We start from the raw sequence: 16,137 nt of genomic DNA on the forward strand, positions 1-16,137 counted from the left end.
CTCTCAAACTTATTTTTAAAAATTATGATATTACACCTCTGGATGCCCATCTGATCAATAACTCAGAGGTGTGTATGGTAAGCTGAAATAGACTGAGTGTGCAACCACGAACTTGAGGAACGACTCGATGTCTACTATGGCTCTGGGTATTGGGCGGTGGGAGGGGAATTAAGGAAAGTGAAGCCTTGTGAGAAATGCATATCCACCTTAAACTTATTGAAATGGAAATATTTAGTCTTATGAAGCATCACTTACCTACACAAAGATCTATGTCCCACTTGGAACTGTGTTTTCAATATCGACTGATGATTACCATCTTGGGTTGTAGTTCACTGGAAATGGAGCAGAGTTTCAAGAGAATCTTTTTTAGCCTTAGCAATTGGACAGAGAAATGACTTGTGTACTTATGACCCATCGATGATTGTAAGAAAAGTGATCACAATTAAAAATAGGCATGTTAGTTCCTCATAGAATCATAGTGATCCTTTCTAAAGTTGATCTATATTTTACATACAGTATCTATTCATTAGATAAAAGATATCCATTTCATCTCTCACTCGTTCCTTATGCTTATGAAACAAAAGCACCTTCATAGAATCATATATATACCTAGCTAGGAAAATGTGTGACAATGACCAGTTCAGCTCAGAAATATGTAAAAGGTGAAGACTGCTTACCTTCTCAGAACTTTTCCTTTCCCTTATCCCCAGATCTGTGAGTCACTATTTTGTGTCAAATGTATTTGAAGTGACAGTTGTTCCTCAGCAAGTCATAGACATACTTCCCTATCTCCCTTATCTCTTTGTTTGTTGGAAGAATGCCTTGTAGAAGCACTTCATCTATTCCAGAATAATTTTTTATGCTTCTCAGGGATTGACTAAGCCTCTCTCAGGTGATTGTATAAATCCTACTACTTTATTTTCAAGAAAAGGGCTGCTGTTTATTTTCTTGGTTAGTTCATATTGGTAAATCCCATCAGTTTGGTTTTATAAAGAGAAACTCTTTATAAAGAGTCTGTAAAAACTTTATAAAGAGAGACTCTGACAAGCAATTTTATTAAGCAAATTGATTTAATATAAGGAGCCATGAAGAAAAATGCCTAGCTTAAAGTACTTAAAAAAAAATTGTAACCAGATAATATGCCATTTCACCAGGGAGTGTAAATACAGAATATCATAGTAATATCTTCTGAATCCATTGAGAAGATTAAAGCCATCAGTGAGAGAACTTTAGATTTTCTAATGATATGAAATGTTTTCATTAAGAATATATTCTTTATAAATATGCCCACTCATCTTTTTACATCCACATCTCCCTTCCCCTACCCTCCAGTGAACAATCAACTTTCTAACTAATATTTGCGTTTAAAATCCATTTGAATTTAAGGTAAGAACAGAGATTTTAAGTGGTTGTTAAAGTGGTGAAACCACCCTCACTCTTGCTCTAAGATTTAATGTTTATATTGCCACCGATCAGTTCAGTTCAGTTCAGTTGCTCGGTTGTGTCCAACTCCGTGACCCCATGACTGCAGCACGCCAGGCCTCCCTGTCCATCCCCAACTATTGCCACCATGAACTAGTATAATATTGGGGGAATTTTATTCTCTTTTTAAGTACCATCTTTATTCCATTTTTCCCCAGTTCTTAATGTCGAGGACACTTTTTATTTTAATTTGGTCCATTTTATTCAATAGATGTGTATTGTAGTTGTTTTGCATTATGTAGCATTTCAACAACAAACCTCTGTAGAAACCATTTTATTCTCAAGTGAAAGGAAAGTCGCTCAGTCATGTCTGACTCTTTGCGACCCCATGGACTGTAGCCTATCAGGCTCCTCCGTCCATGGGATTTTCCAGGCAAGAGTGTTGGAGTGGATTGCTATTTCCTTCTCCAGGGGATCTTCTTGACCTAGGAATCGAACCCCGGTCTCACGCATTACAGGGAGACACTTTACCATCTGAGCCACCAGGGAAGCCCTTTCATTCTCATGATGCTTCCAAATGACAAGATGATAATAAAATTATCATAGGTGCCCATAGCATCTGTTAACAATACATTTCATTGATGTGTTTGGGCAAACCCGCCCAGGATTCCTCTAATTAGCAATGATGACTAGTTAACAAGCAGACAAGGAAGGGTAAATAGTTCTATGTCCACATGCTTGCCTGAGGAAGTGGCTGAAGGGTGGAGTGTATATTTTGGTCAAGAGAATGTTTTAGTGATGCTTTCTTTTCCAAGTTGATTATAATTCAGTCATTCCAGAATCTAAATCTATTCAAGTTTTAAGTACTGTTGACTTTGAAAGATTGATATATATATATATTTTTTTTCCTGCTTATATAGCTAATAAACAGTACCTGGGTCTTCTTTTCTATTAAAAGAACCAAGGTTTATGCCAAAAAGAACTCCACTTGGGATTATCTATGTGTACTCAATATCAGGAGAAGAGAAAATTTATTTGTTTTAGGTAGTAAAATAATTTTGCATTCTGGGAAATTATTTTTCAAAATGCTTAATTTTCTAAACACATTGCCAAAAGATTCCAGGGATGGATATTGCAATATTGCTAATTACTGTTGTGTTTTCCTACTTAGGCTGAATGAAAGTCAAATTAATACATAGAAACTTATAGTGGTACTTGATAGCTTAAAACCACTTGCTACAGTTCACATTTAATTCATTTTTGTCATTGCAGGAGGAATACCTCTGACTCTTAACTGAAAATTTGCATGAAAGACCCATAGAATGTCCCAGGGGGTGTTGACTCACACCCCTTGGCTGACGATCCCTCCACATCTGCACTGGTATTCATGTAGCAGCAGGATGTGCAGGTGATTCGTGCTCTGTAGAACAATTTGAAGAACTGTCGGGTGTATAGCTGAAAAAGGAAAAAAAAATCACTCATTTTGGATGACATCCATGAAAGCATTGCCAATCTTGATGTCATGGTTTTTGTCAAGAAGAAAAAGGGGACACTAACAGACTGCTTTGTTAAAAAATATATATTATGGCAATAATAGATATTCATCAATTCAATACATTTGAAATTAAAATCAAAAGCACAAGTTCCCATTTTTCTTTGATCAACCTCATTTCCTAAAGGTAATTACTTTCAAGTTTGGCATATATATGTTTCTGAATATTTTGTATGACCTAAGAGAAAAGTATTCAGATTTAACAAAAGTGGGATTAAAAATGCATGCTTTTCTATAACTTAGTTTTTTTAAAAAATCATCTTAAGGGGTATATTATAGAAGTATTTGTCATGACATAGAGTCCTACCTCATTTTTTAATGTCTGCATGGTCTTTCATTTTAATGAATGTTTTACAAGGTGTGTAACATTTCATCTTGACAGACATTTAAATAATTAACTGGTTAGTTTCTGTTTGCCTGCCTCACAGATTATTCTCTGCCCTTACCTGATTTTCTCCAGGTCCCAGGAGGCTGAACCTTCCCTTCTGGCTGTATGTAGCCCATGGAAAGCTTGGCAGATTTGGGGTGTATGAAGAAGCCATGGCATTTTTCCTACTCCCTTTCTCTCTGAGCTGTATTATATAGAAATAACTGAGCTCTTCTGTAAAGATAGTTCCTGATGAATGGCTCCTCCACCATCTCTCCACTCCAGTTCTAGGGCCATACTGCTTTCCTTTAGAGTTGATAATGGCTTCCCACTGTTGCTAGCCTCTGTGTCTCACCATCCCTGTTTCCTCAAACCAGTGGTAGGCTGGTAAATTTTAGTATTTGGCAGTTCTAGGGGTGTGGGGACTCCCACAATGACTGATTTCAAGATACCAACCTGAAATGACTGAATGTAATACTGGGAAGAATTATGGACAGTCAACTCTTGAGAGGTGTTGTGAGCCAGCTCCAAAACAACACCACCCTTATCCATCCTGGCAACTATGTAAGTTAGTCACTTTATTAACTTGATCTAAGTGAGTTGATTTTGTTTCTTGCCATAAATTTGACTGCCACTGATGATTTCCTTTTTTCTTTCTTTTTTTATAACTATTAAAAATAACAGCACATTGGAACATAAAAATAATAATTACCAAGTCAAAAATATTAACAGCATGGCGGCAAGCATCCTTTCATATATATTTTTCATAATGTACAAATATTGTCTACATAGAATGAAATGTAGTCATAAAAAGAATGAAAATTTGTTGTTTGCTACAACATGGATGAATATTCATTGAAAGGACTGATGCTGAAGCTGAAGCTCCACTACTTTGGCCATCTGATGTGAAGAGCTGACTCGTTAGAAAAGACCCTGATGCTGGGAAAAATTGAAGACAGGAGGAGAAGGGGACGGCAGAGGATGAGATGGTTGGATGGCATCACCGACTCAACGGACATGAGTTTGAGCAGGCTCCAGGAGGTGTTGAAGGACAGGGAGGCCTGGTGTTCTGCAGTCCATGGGGCTGCAAAGAGTTAGACACGACTGAGCAACTCAACAGCAACAGCAACTTGGGTGGACCCAAAAGGCATTGCACTTAGTGAAATAATTCAGAGAAAGATAAATGTTGTAGCTTTTCGCTACTATGTGAAATCTAAGAAACAAAACAAATAAACAAATATCACAAAACAGAAACATACAGATAAAGAGAATTGGCTGATGGTTGCCCTCCTGTTCGTTTGGTTCCTTTCAGTTTATTCTCTTACACAGGAGTCAGATGATAAATTAAAGATCTAGTCGTGTCTCTTCCTTAAAACCCTTCTTTGTTTCCACGTGATCATGGGGTAAAGATCTCAATTCTGAGTGTGATTTATGAATTCCTGAATAACAAACACCTACCTACATCACCAACATCAACTTTTCCCATTCTCCTCATCATTCACTATGCTTCACCCTATGTCCTTCTTTCTGTCCCCAGAAAGCTCAAGTTCATTTTTATTTATTTATTTTTGGCTGTACTGCACAGCTTGTGGGATCTTGATTCCCTGACCAGGTATTGAACCATTCCCTCAGCAGTGAAAGCACAGAATCCTAACCACTGGTATGCTGGAGAATTCCCTCAAGCTCATTTTTAACTCAGACCTGTGAACATGTTCTCCCTGACACACTCTTCCCCTCCCTCTTTGCTATCATCAAGCTTCAGCTTAAATTCATTGTTTCACTGATTCCCCAAATTAGAATATATTCCCCTATTATGTGCTATAATTGTACTTTATTTTCCTTCCATTTTCATGACCCTTGTTGTCATTTAGTTGCCATTGCTCAGTCATGTCCAACTCTCTGAGACCTTATGGACCATAGCCCTCCAGGCTCCTCTGTCCGTGGGATTCTCCAGGCAAGGATACTGGAGTGGGTTGCCATTTCCTCCTCCAGGGGATCTTCCCGACTCAGGGATGGAACCTGCATCTCCTGGGTCTCCTGCATTGCAGGCGGATTCTTTATCTATTCACATCTAAGGTCTAGCAGAGATATTGGATTGCTTCTATCTAAAGCATCAATTAAGGGGTGGGAGTGGGGAAAAGCATATTAACATAATTATCTTTAAAAAGGCCCACATATATTTTAAACCCTAATATATAGTTGCATTAAAATGAGCTTGTTTACTTAATGGGTACCAAATAAATGGAGGTTTAATTTTGTATATAGAAAAACATTCACTTTGACTTTTACTTTTCAGTGTCTAGACCTCGTCTAGAAGCTTATAATAGAACCACTACAGTCCTTGCCCAAATATGGTGATACAGCACTTTAGGTTGAGGAAACTGGCTGAATTTATAGCCTGAAATCCAGACTGGATGTAACAAGATCCCAGTGAGTCAACATGTGTCATTGTTCTAAAGGTTTGGATGAAAGCCAGTTGTTCATAGTTTGCCATTTCAAATGAGATTTCAAAACATGAGTAATTCTAGCCTTGTCATTAAATAACAACAGAAAAAAAAAAGCTAAAACAACAGTAACAGATTCCAGTTAAATATATAAAATGTACATTCAGATGGCTTAAAATGCAATATCATCTACATCCACCTAGATTAGTTCTAATAGCGAAAATTCCATGTTATAAAATCTGACAGGACAGAATGCAAGGCAAAGTGTTGACTGTTAAAAGTAGGATATAGAGTCACAGCAACTTGTCAACATACTTAAAATTAGAATGTATATAGCTACCATTTATTTTTGGATTTTTTTCTCGAATGCCAGGCCAATATTTATAGAACCTGGGCTGAGCTGAGTGGCAGCCAATACCATGTGGTGTGTGGCTGTCTTAGATGGTGTTCCCAGGATGCTCTCCACACCAGCCCTTCCCCCCTAGCCGAAAGTCCAAGGCCTGGAATTTTACCATTATATATCAATATCTTTAAAGTCCTTCAGGTCAGATTATCCCGCCTACTATGAAAATCCAGACGTGGCCAGGAAAGGCAGTAACACATCAGTTTATTATCAATCCTGCCAAATACTTGGAAATAGACCAGAAGACTCATTCTCAATAATTCCTTCTTACCTACTCCAATTAAATTTTCTATTATTTAAAAATAAAGAGTATTTTTTTTCAGCCTACTTAATATTGATTGCTGTAGAATGCAAGTCACTTCTAAAGTGACTTGCAGTTTGTAAAGCACTTGAGCATGCTATCTTTTGAGACAGAGCACAGAATATTTTGAATGAAGGAAAGGAAGGAGACATGCCTGGGATAAGTTGCCAAAAGCCAAGAACAGTGATACAAGGACCTTGGGTGGTGGTCAGTCAGGGGCAAGGAATGAGGAAGAGAAAATGAAATGGAACATACAGAGGCCTCGAAATGGCCTTTGTCCATACTGTGGTTTTTCTTAAGAATTTTTCTGTTTTTTTTTTTTTTTCTTTGAATTTTTCTGTTTTTAACTGAAGCATTGTTGATTAAAAAAAAAATTCTTAGGAAAAATAGCAGTGTGGACAAAGGCTATTCATTTTTTTTTTTTAACTGAAATATAGTTGATTCTTGGGCTTCCCAGGTAGCTCAGGTATAAAGAATCTGCCTACCAATGCAGGAGACAAAGTTTGGATCCTGGGTTGGTAAGATCCCCTGGAGAAGGAAATAGCAACCCACTCTGGTATTTTTGCCTGGGAAATCCCATTGACAGAGAAGTCTGGTGGGCTATAGTCCATGGGGTTGCATAAAAGCTGGACATGACTTAAAGACCGAATAACAAAATAGTTGATTTACAATGTTTTGTTAGTTTCTGGTGTACAGCAAAGTGATTCAGTTTATACATATATATATTATGTATTATAGATAAATAACAAGGACCTACTGTATAGCACAAGGAACTATATTCAATATCTTATAATAAAGTAGGAGGAGAGGGATAAAGTAGGAATTTGAGATTAGCAAGTACAAACTAGCATCATTGATCACAAAGTTAAAAAATCTCACTAGGGTGCACATTGGAGATTGGCCAGTTTAATCATCCCTCAGTTGACTTATGCTCCCTTTAGCAGCAACTAATGGTGTTTTCACTTTGGATTATTCTTGTAGAGAATAAAAAGTAATATATCTATATTTTGATCAAACAATAATTTTCCAAACTGAAACTGATAGCTTAACCCTCTCAAGTTTCTGCTTATAAACTTTTATGTGATATCTCTAAAGAAGACTTATGCAATGATGTCATGTGTGCGTCTGGCTAAATTATGCTTTGTTACAACGGACCGGTTAGACCTAATTGATATCTGGCATTGTAGTTCTTAATTTTTGTTGTTGTTTAGTTTCTAAGTCATGTCTGACTCTTTGCAACCCCATGGACTATAGCCCACCAGGCACCTCTATCCATGGGATTGCCCAGGTAAGAATACTGGAGTGGGTTGCTAGTTCTTTCTCCAGGGGATCTCCCTGACCCAGGGATCAAATCCCTGTCTCCTGCATTGGCAGGCGGATTCTTTACCACTGAGCCACTTGGGAAGCCAGTTCTTAATTTTTAGTGAGCAATAGAATCATCTGGGATGTTCTTTTAAACACAGATTGCCAAGTTTACCATGGAGTTTCTGGTGCAGTGGGTGTAGGGTGGGACCTGAAATTTTATATTTCTCATAAGTTCCCAGGAGCTACTGATGCCAATGTCTACTGATGTAAATGATAGCTCACATTTTAAGAACCTCTGGTGTAGCAAGCTGTCATCTAGGGTGAAGGTCTGGGCAGAAAACTGGGAAAGGGTTTTAGAAAAGTAGAGAGAATATATGTCTTATATTGGCTGCAGGTGACAAGACAAAGAAACGAGTTGGTTCACTTTGGGTTTGTATCCAGCTATGAAGTGCTAATTAGGGTCTGTTATCATCTCATTATTTTAAGACATGTCCTTATCTTTGAATTTAAAGTCATGGGAAAAAAGTGCTAAATCATTTAGATGTTTATATGAATTTTTCTTATTTCATATTTTAGCACAAATTCTAAATACTTTTTCCTTTTTTCTGTTAGAAAAGAACTGGACACTTGACCCAATCATTTCATTCTCTCTAAAACAGATTAGCTATCTGTCTACAGACACCTCCTTGGTTTTTGATAGTGACTACCATCTGATACTGGGTAACTTCACTGTGACATTGGCTTCCTTTACCCTGAGTCAACCTAGAATATGTCTTCATTCTAGTCAAATTCCCTTTGTGAGGTTTGACATCTGATTGGAAGACAGAGATATATTAATATAAGTAAGGCTCTGTCCACACTTTCAAGAAAGTGTTTCTATGACTGCCACCCACTGCATGCACAGTACTTCCAGAAAAGAAGCAGCTTTCTCGTTACAAGTATTCAAGGGGCTAGGAAACTAGGCAGTCCCATACAGGCTATGTCTCCAATAAGAGCAGCTCTTGTTAGAGGCTTCAGAAGAGTTACCTGAAGGGATAGGGAGACTTTTAGAAAATTTGAATACACTTGACAGGTGATGGTGAGATAGTTCAGAATTATGAATTTCACAAAAGGTTACACTGCTTTTTTTAGTGCTGATGAATGGCAACGTTTAAACCCACCCTAACTACAACAGACATTTGGATGGATTTGACTTTGAGGTTCATTTTTTTTGCCACCCCTTTGAAACATAAAACAAAACATGTTCCTCTAAGATAAAGGATTCATTAAAGTGTGAAGGTTCACCCATGCAGCAGTAATTGATTGCTTTGTTTAAGATCTGAGAAGAAAAGGCAAAAATTGTTTTAGTCTTTATATAAAGGAGACTGTGATGAATGAAAATAAGCTTTTCCAAAACAAAACAAAACAACTTAGAAATGCTCTTGAAATAGAGCAAAACAGCTTAAAAAATAAAAAAGCATGGAAGACTGCATTAGAGTTACTCTGTCAAGCTGGTCCTGCTGGAAATTCACTGCTAACAAGTGGGAACAAAGTGTTATTTGACTTGGTCTGGTTATTAACCAGCATGTTTGGGAGCACAGGTTATAAGCAGTATGGTTATTTTTCTTTTTTGGAACACCCCACCTTTCATAATTCAAATTCAATAAAGGAAACACTTTCCCCTCTGCAGATGTCTTACAAAATGAGTCAACATTTTGCCCATTACAGCCACCTGACAAAAATAAACAAATGCACCCAATTAGAGGAAGAAGCTCAGAGACAAAATTAGTATGAATCCATGTGCCTGGAAAACAGGTGAGAATGGTCCTTCAGTCATGCTTGCAGCAGTTCTGCGGAAGACGTTCCAGCTGGGAATAAGATGATTAATTAGAGGTGTGCTTTTCACATCAGATGTACACACTTTTCTGGGAACAACTTGTCCTGGGTGCTTCTTGAAGGATGAGAAGAATTGCATGTCTGTCTCCAAAGACAGAATTCCAGTATCTCAGGCACAGCTTTTTGTTAGAACTCACGCCATCTTAAAGTAAAGCAGATGAATGAAAGTAACACAAGGTGAAGGCAAGTCTACAGTGCAATCAGTGCTGAAGAGTCTTGACTTTATCCGGTGGCTTTGCCTTTGGTATATAGGCGCTGAATAATATTGAGGCTCCAAATCTCAGATTGAAAATGGAAATCTTCCTTTTGAAGTGTATGATGCTATCAAATAAAAGGACTGAGTAGCAGAGGATTTTCAAATTTTAGTATGCCTGAGATTCTCTGGAGTCTGTAATTAAAGGGTAGATTGCCATGCCACCATCCCTAGAGATTATGGTTCAGAGCCCAAGACTCTGCTTTTTATCAGCTCTGCCCAGTGATTCTGATTCTGTTGGTTTAGGGCTATGTTTGGAGCCAAGTTAAGCACTACCACTGTTCATGCTTCTTCTAGGAAATAGAACCTGTCCACTGATAAATGTAGAAATCATTCATTTTATCCATTGGACAATATTCACTGAGTACCTAAGCCTGTGCTAGGCTACAGGCATGCAATAGTGAGCCAGACAATCAACCAATAATAACAGCTTAGAGCCAGGCATCTGATAGTCTCTTGTGGGGAGATAGCCATTCATCACAGTGTCAGACAAATAACAGTGAAATTACACCTTCGGTAAATTTTTATTAGAAGTGGTACACAATGTTATGAGAACCAATGTAACAGGATGCATCTGATTAACTCTACAAGGGTAAACAAAACTAGTTCTTAAGTTTAAATTCTGCAATGTTTTATTTCATGTCTTGCTCCTAGGAAAGCTTGTTTGTCAGCAAGTCACTCATGCCCTGCTGTGTTCCTTGATGCTAGAAGTGGCATTTATGTTCTACATGCCCACACTGAGATAATATCTAGGGCCCTATGCCACAGGCTGAAATCAGAAATCTTTCCTTTGAAGTGAATCATGAATCAAGTGAAAAAGCCCTGTGTTAGAATTCATAAGGCATCCAGCAAAGACTCACATATTTTGACCTTGAAGTATGATTTTCATGAAAAAATGATACACTTTAAAAGAACAGAATTGTGAGGACTTTGAAGCCTATTGCTAAATCCTTCTCACTCAGAAGGCCCAAAGTTGTTGGATATGCTGATGAGGAAGGAGGGCGGGAAAGTTGTCATGAATATTATGTCTGTCATGGGATGCAAACTGTGGAAATAGAAAAGCAGATTGCAGATGAAGGTGTTTTCAATCTAAACATTGTTGTAATGTTACTTAAAATCTGAAAAGTTGCCACACTAGACCAGCCCCCTAAAAAATTATCACATTGAAAATGGACAACACAAAATGGTTAAGATTTGAAAGAACTTGCAGCCTAGAGGCTGGTGATCCCAGAACTGATTCTTCAAACGTTAGCTGGGCACCTCTTCTCTGTCAGACCCTGGGTTAAGTGCTGAGAATGCAGTGGAAGGCAGAGCAGCAGGAAAACTCTCCCTCAGGAAGCTCATAGCTAGGGCCACATGAAATATCTACACCTCTCAGCAGTGACAAATGTCTTATTAAGCATTTATGATGTGCCAGGTGCTGTTAGGTTTTGAGGAGCAGAAGATGAGCTTAGTATGTGTATGTCAAAGTGTTAGTTGCTTAGTTGTGTCTGACTCTCTGTGACCCCATAGACTGTAGCTCTCCAGGTTCCTCTGTCTATAGAGCTCTCCAGGCAAGAATACTGGAGTGGATAGCCATTCCTTTCTCCCAGGGCTCTTCCCAACCCAGCAATTGAACCTGGATATCCTACATTGCAGGCAGATTCTTTACCATCTGAGCCACCAGGGAAGCTCAGTATATGAGACAGCATCTCTCAGTGATAGGAAATAGTCAGAAGAAAGAACATTGGATAGAAGCTGGAGAGAACTTGACTCAAATTTCAACTCTGCTGCTTGACCAGAAGGTGGTTCTGAGAGCACCATGAAGTTTTTCAAAGACCCAGACCATCTTCTCTGATATGGGGTCAATATTTGGCTTCAGAGGGGTAATCTATTAGCAGCAGTCCAGTGTATCATCCAGTCATGCTCAGGGTGCCAATTCAATCGCTCTTCACATTCACAATGAAGCCTGCACTCCAACCACACCATTTTAGTAGAGTGATTTTACTTAAAATTTGTATAGGAAATCGGAGGAGGGGCCACTGTATTTTATTTCCGTATTTTCCAAAATCATTTTTTTCTCTCTTGTTTCTTGCCAAGTATAGTTTGTAAATCTTCCCAGATCTTTACCATAGATTTTAGTCTCCCTCTTTTTAGTGCAAATTTATTTAACTTGGCCTGAGCCCCTCCAAGCTTGCCTACCCTCATCCTTCCATTGCCTTATTCCACCATCCATAGAAGAAGAAAAAAGAGAGTGATAAATATACAAGTGGTTATAAATAACAATTTTTCCTCTCCCAGAATGATTAGAAATAATGTACACAAAATACCAGAGTCTGCAGATGTTGGATAAATAATCCTGAAACTATCAGGACTTCAGTTGTCTCTCCTTGTTCTAAGGTTGTATGATCATGTATTTAGGAAATTATTCCATTTGGTTCAAAGCAATTCGTAACCTTTATGTTTATAATATAAAATAGATTCAGGAATAATTGTTTCATGGGCAAAAAAATTGTAGCACGGAAATATTAAAATTTTTAAGATCTGGTAATTAACTGCTCCAAGGGGAAGAATAAAGCACTATTTTGGTATCTGAGGAGGGTCATGAATAAGGAATGATAAGCTTCTATTAATAAATGAAAAATGAAATTCATATTAATTTTTAGGTGTTTATTCTCCATGATGTTAATTAGGCAGATATTTGGCTTCCTGAATCTACAGTCCAGATCTTTGCTTTAAACAGTTATTAAAATGATTTAATATTTTGAAGAGACCAATTACCTTCTTACTAACCTAAAAAAAATAAGTTTTTAAACTGATTACTATCAGTATGTAGTAATTAACTTCCTGTTTGTAAAAATTTCAGCAGTATAGCCCTTAGATCTTTAGTATATTTAGCATCAGATCCACCTTGAAAAAGTAATTATAGCTGTTCTTTCTGTAAAAACTAATTGTGATAAAAGAGAACAAATTTCTTCAATATCTTTTTGATGTGATCTGTTTGAGTGGTTCAAAATGCATGCGCTTGGTAAAGCAGATGAAAAAGAGAAAGAGAAAGAAAGAAGCTATTCAAGTTGAACCTTCACTCCTATAACTGTTTTTAAAAGCCCCTGATTAGCAACAAATCCTAGAATCTTATTTAATGAAAATAAGTCCTCTTTGATTTGATTCCCCTCCAGGATAGACCTTAAAATAATAAATACACAGCATGTGGTTTCTCTAATTTTATGAATTAGGGTCTTTCCCAAATGTATTTCCCCAAAGTTGGTGTTTTAGTCAATAGCCTCAGTCCCAAACAATCCTCCCATGGAAACTCCTTCGCAGTGGCTGTTTTCATGAAATTCAGCTTTGAGAAGGTACTGTGCCTCAGGCCCTGTGGAGGGGTAGTCTGAGGTTACTGTGTAAATGGTCCCCTGGAGACTGTTGGTGGCTACTGACAAACACTGTCCTTAATTGGCTTTATTTGTTGCTGTTGTTCAGTCGCTAAGTGATGAAGGTGTTTGCAACTCCATGAACTGCAGCACATCAGCCTTCCCTGTCCTTCACTATCTCCCAGAGTTTGCTTAAACTCATGTCCGTTGAAGGGGTGATGATGCTATCTAACTACCTCATCCTCTGTCACTCCCTTCTCCCCCTGCCTTCAATCTTTCCTGGCATCAGGGTCTTTTCCAATGAGTTGGCTCTTTGGATGTGGCCAACGTATTGGAGCTTCAGCTCCACATCAGTCCTTCCAGTGAAAATATTGAGGGTTGATTTCCTTTAGGACTGACTGGTTTTATCACTCCTTGGCCTTTTGGCTAAGATCAAGTGTAGGTCGGATCTCCTTGCAGTTCAAGGGACTCTCAAGAGTCTTCTCCAGCACAGTTCAAAAGCAACAATTCTTTTGCGCTCAGCCTTCTTTATGGTCCAATGCTCACATCAATACATAACTACTGGAAAAACCATAGGTTTGACTACATGGAACTTTGTTGGCAAAGTGATATCTCTGCTTTTTAATATGTTGTCTGGGTTTTTCATAGCTTTTCTTCCAAAGAGCAAGTGTCTTAATTTCATGGCAGAAGTCTCCCTCTGCAGTAATTGCTTTTATTACCTCCACTCTTTCTCTACCCAACTCTCCCTCATTAGAACTCCAATAATGATACCCTGTAGAATTTTTGCAAAATAAACATCATTGGGAAAGTCAGATGTAGAATATTTTAGAGTATAATTTGTAATCCATATGTAAATAGTTTTACATTAATGCAATAAGAAAAACAACCAGATAGTAAAATTCTTCATTAAACCTCAAATGTAAGACAAGTCATTAAATTACTTTTATCAATTAATTTTGTGTATGTGTAGCACCATGTGTTAGAAATTGTTCTAAACACTGTCCATGTGTTAATTCAGTTATTCACACAAACAGAAAAAAGAGTGTTAGGATTATCTCCATTTTACAGATAAAAAAATTGAGATATAAAGAAGTTAGATCAGCAAATAAGTGACAGGCTTATCCCCAGGTGGTTTGCCTATGAAGACCACATTCATCCTTTCAACAAGATGTCATCTCCATGGTTATTTTGTAATTTGTAGAAAAAAATATATAATGTTTAAAAAATATTTCAAAAGAATGAATGTTAACAGGTGAATCCAGTTAATTTTGCTTTCTGCTTTCATTATAGTAGCAAGCATTTCCCCCTGTGTTAAACTTAGACTTTCTAGTATAGACAAACTCTTTAAGACTAAACTTCAAGCCAGTAGAATACAATCCACAAATTCTTATGAATGGAAAAAACTCAACAAAGCAAGGTTGACTGGATAGAGTGCCTCCCATCCAGTAGGGCTTACTCTTCTCTGCCACCTACTCAGGGCATGAGCTGGCACATAGCTGTGTCCCATAATCAGTGGAAAAGTAGAAAAACAATACAAAAGGGTTTGAGGTGATATGCATTACTTTTAGTTGCTTGAATTTCTTATTTTCGGAATTTTTAAAAAAAACATTTAAAACTCGGTCCTTGAAGAATAACCAAACAAATGTCTGCATGGCTTTTAAAAGAAATTTAGATAGATTACCACTCAGGGCTAATTGAAGTAAGCCTGCCCCAAATCTACACCGTGTTTAGACCTTCTGGAGGTTAGCTTCATGATTCTAGTGTTTCAGTACAGCACAGCTCACACTAAAACCAAAACTGGCTTTCAGCATGATGAAAATAATATCTGTATAAAACACAAGACTGAATTAGCTGAATTTTCAAACAGATGAACCATGAATTCATTAAGGCATTTATACTTGGCAGTGATTGTGTGTTACAGTGATTCAGTGACTTTATGTTCACAATTCTCAACTGCTTCTCCTATACTTGGTTGTTCAATGAAACCAAAGGAAGAGAGAACTAGAAGATAATTGTTGGATTGAGTCCATTGGGTTTGGAGAAAGTGGGATAGTGCTTTAAATGAAAAAGGAGAAAATAAAACTAGTAAGAATGGGAAACTAAAACTAAGACATATTGTTATCCAATTTTTTGGCTTGGAAAATATTACTCAGGTTTAAAGAACGTTGTGTCTCTAGCCAGAATTTCTTGACTTCCTCCTGTGTGCTGAGGTGATTTATTATAAAGTTGCCTCCGATCAGATTTTTGTATCACAGCAAGATTTCAGGACAATGCATATAGGAAGACAGAGCCCCAGGAAAAAGTAGGTCCTTATGGGAAACACAAGTTAGAACTTGCAAACAGAGCTAACAGTGAGCGAGAGAGGACAGCATCTGCAAGTGAAGGAGAGGGCTTCAGAGGAAACCCAGCTAGCCCGCAACTTGATCTTGGATTTCTGACCTTCAGAAATGTGAAGGTTGTCTAAGCCACCTTCAGTTCAGTTCAGTTGCTCAGTCGTGTCCGACTCTTTGAGACCCCATGGACTGCAGCACGCCAGGCCTCCCTGTCTATCATCAATTCCTAGAGCTTACTCAAACTCATGTCCATCGAGTCAATGATGCCATCCAACCATCTCATCCTCTGTCATCCCCTTCTCCTCCTGCCTTCAATCCCTCCCAGCATCAGAGTCTTTTCCAATGAGTCAACTCTTCACATGAGGTGGCCAAAGTACTGGAGTTTCAGCTTTAGCATCATTCCTTCCAAAGAACACCCAGGGCTGATCTCCTTCAGAATGGACTGCTTGGATCTCCTTTCAGTCCAAGGGACTCTCAAGAGTCTTCTCCAGCACCACAGTTCAAAAGCATCAATTCTTTGGTGTTCAGCTTT

This window comes from Bos javanicus, chromosome 2 (assembly GCF_032452875.1).
Source record: "Bos javanicus breed banteng chromosome 2, ARS-OSU_banteng_1.0, whole genome shotgun sequence".
NCBI lineage: Eukaryota > Metazoa > Chordata > Mammalia > Artiodactyla > Bovidae > Bos > Bos javanicus.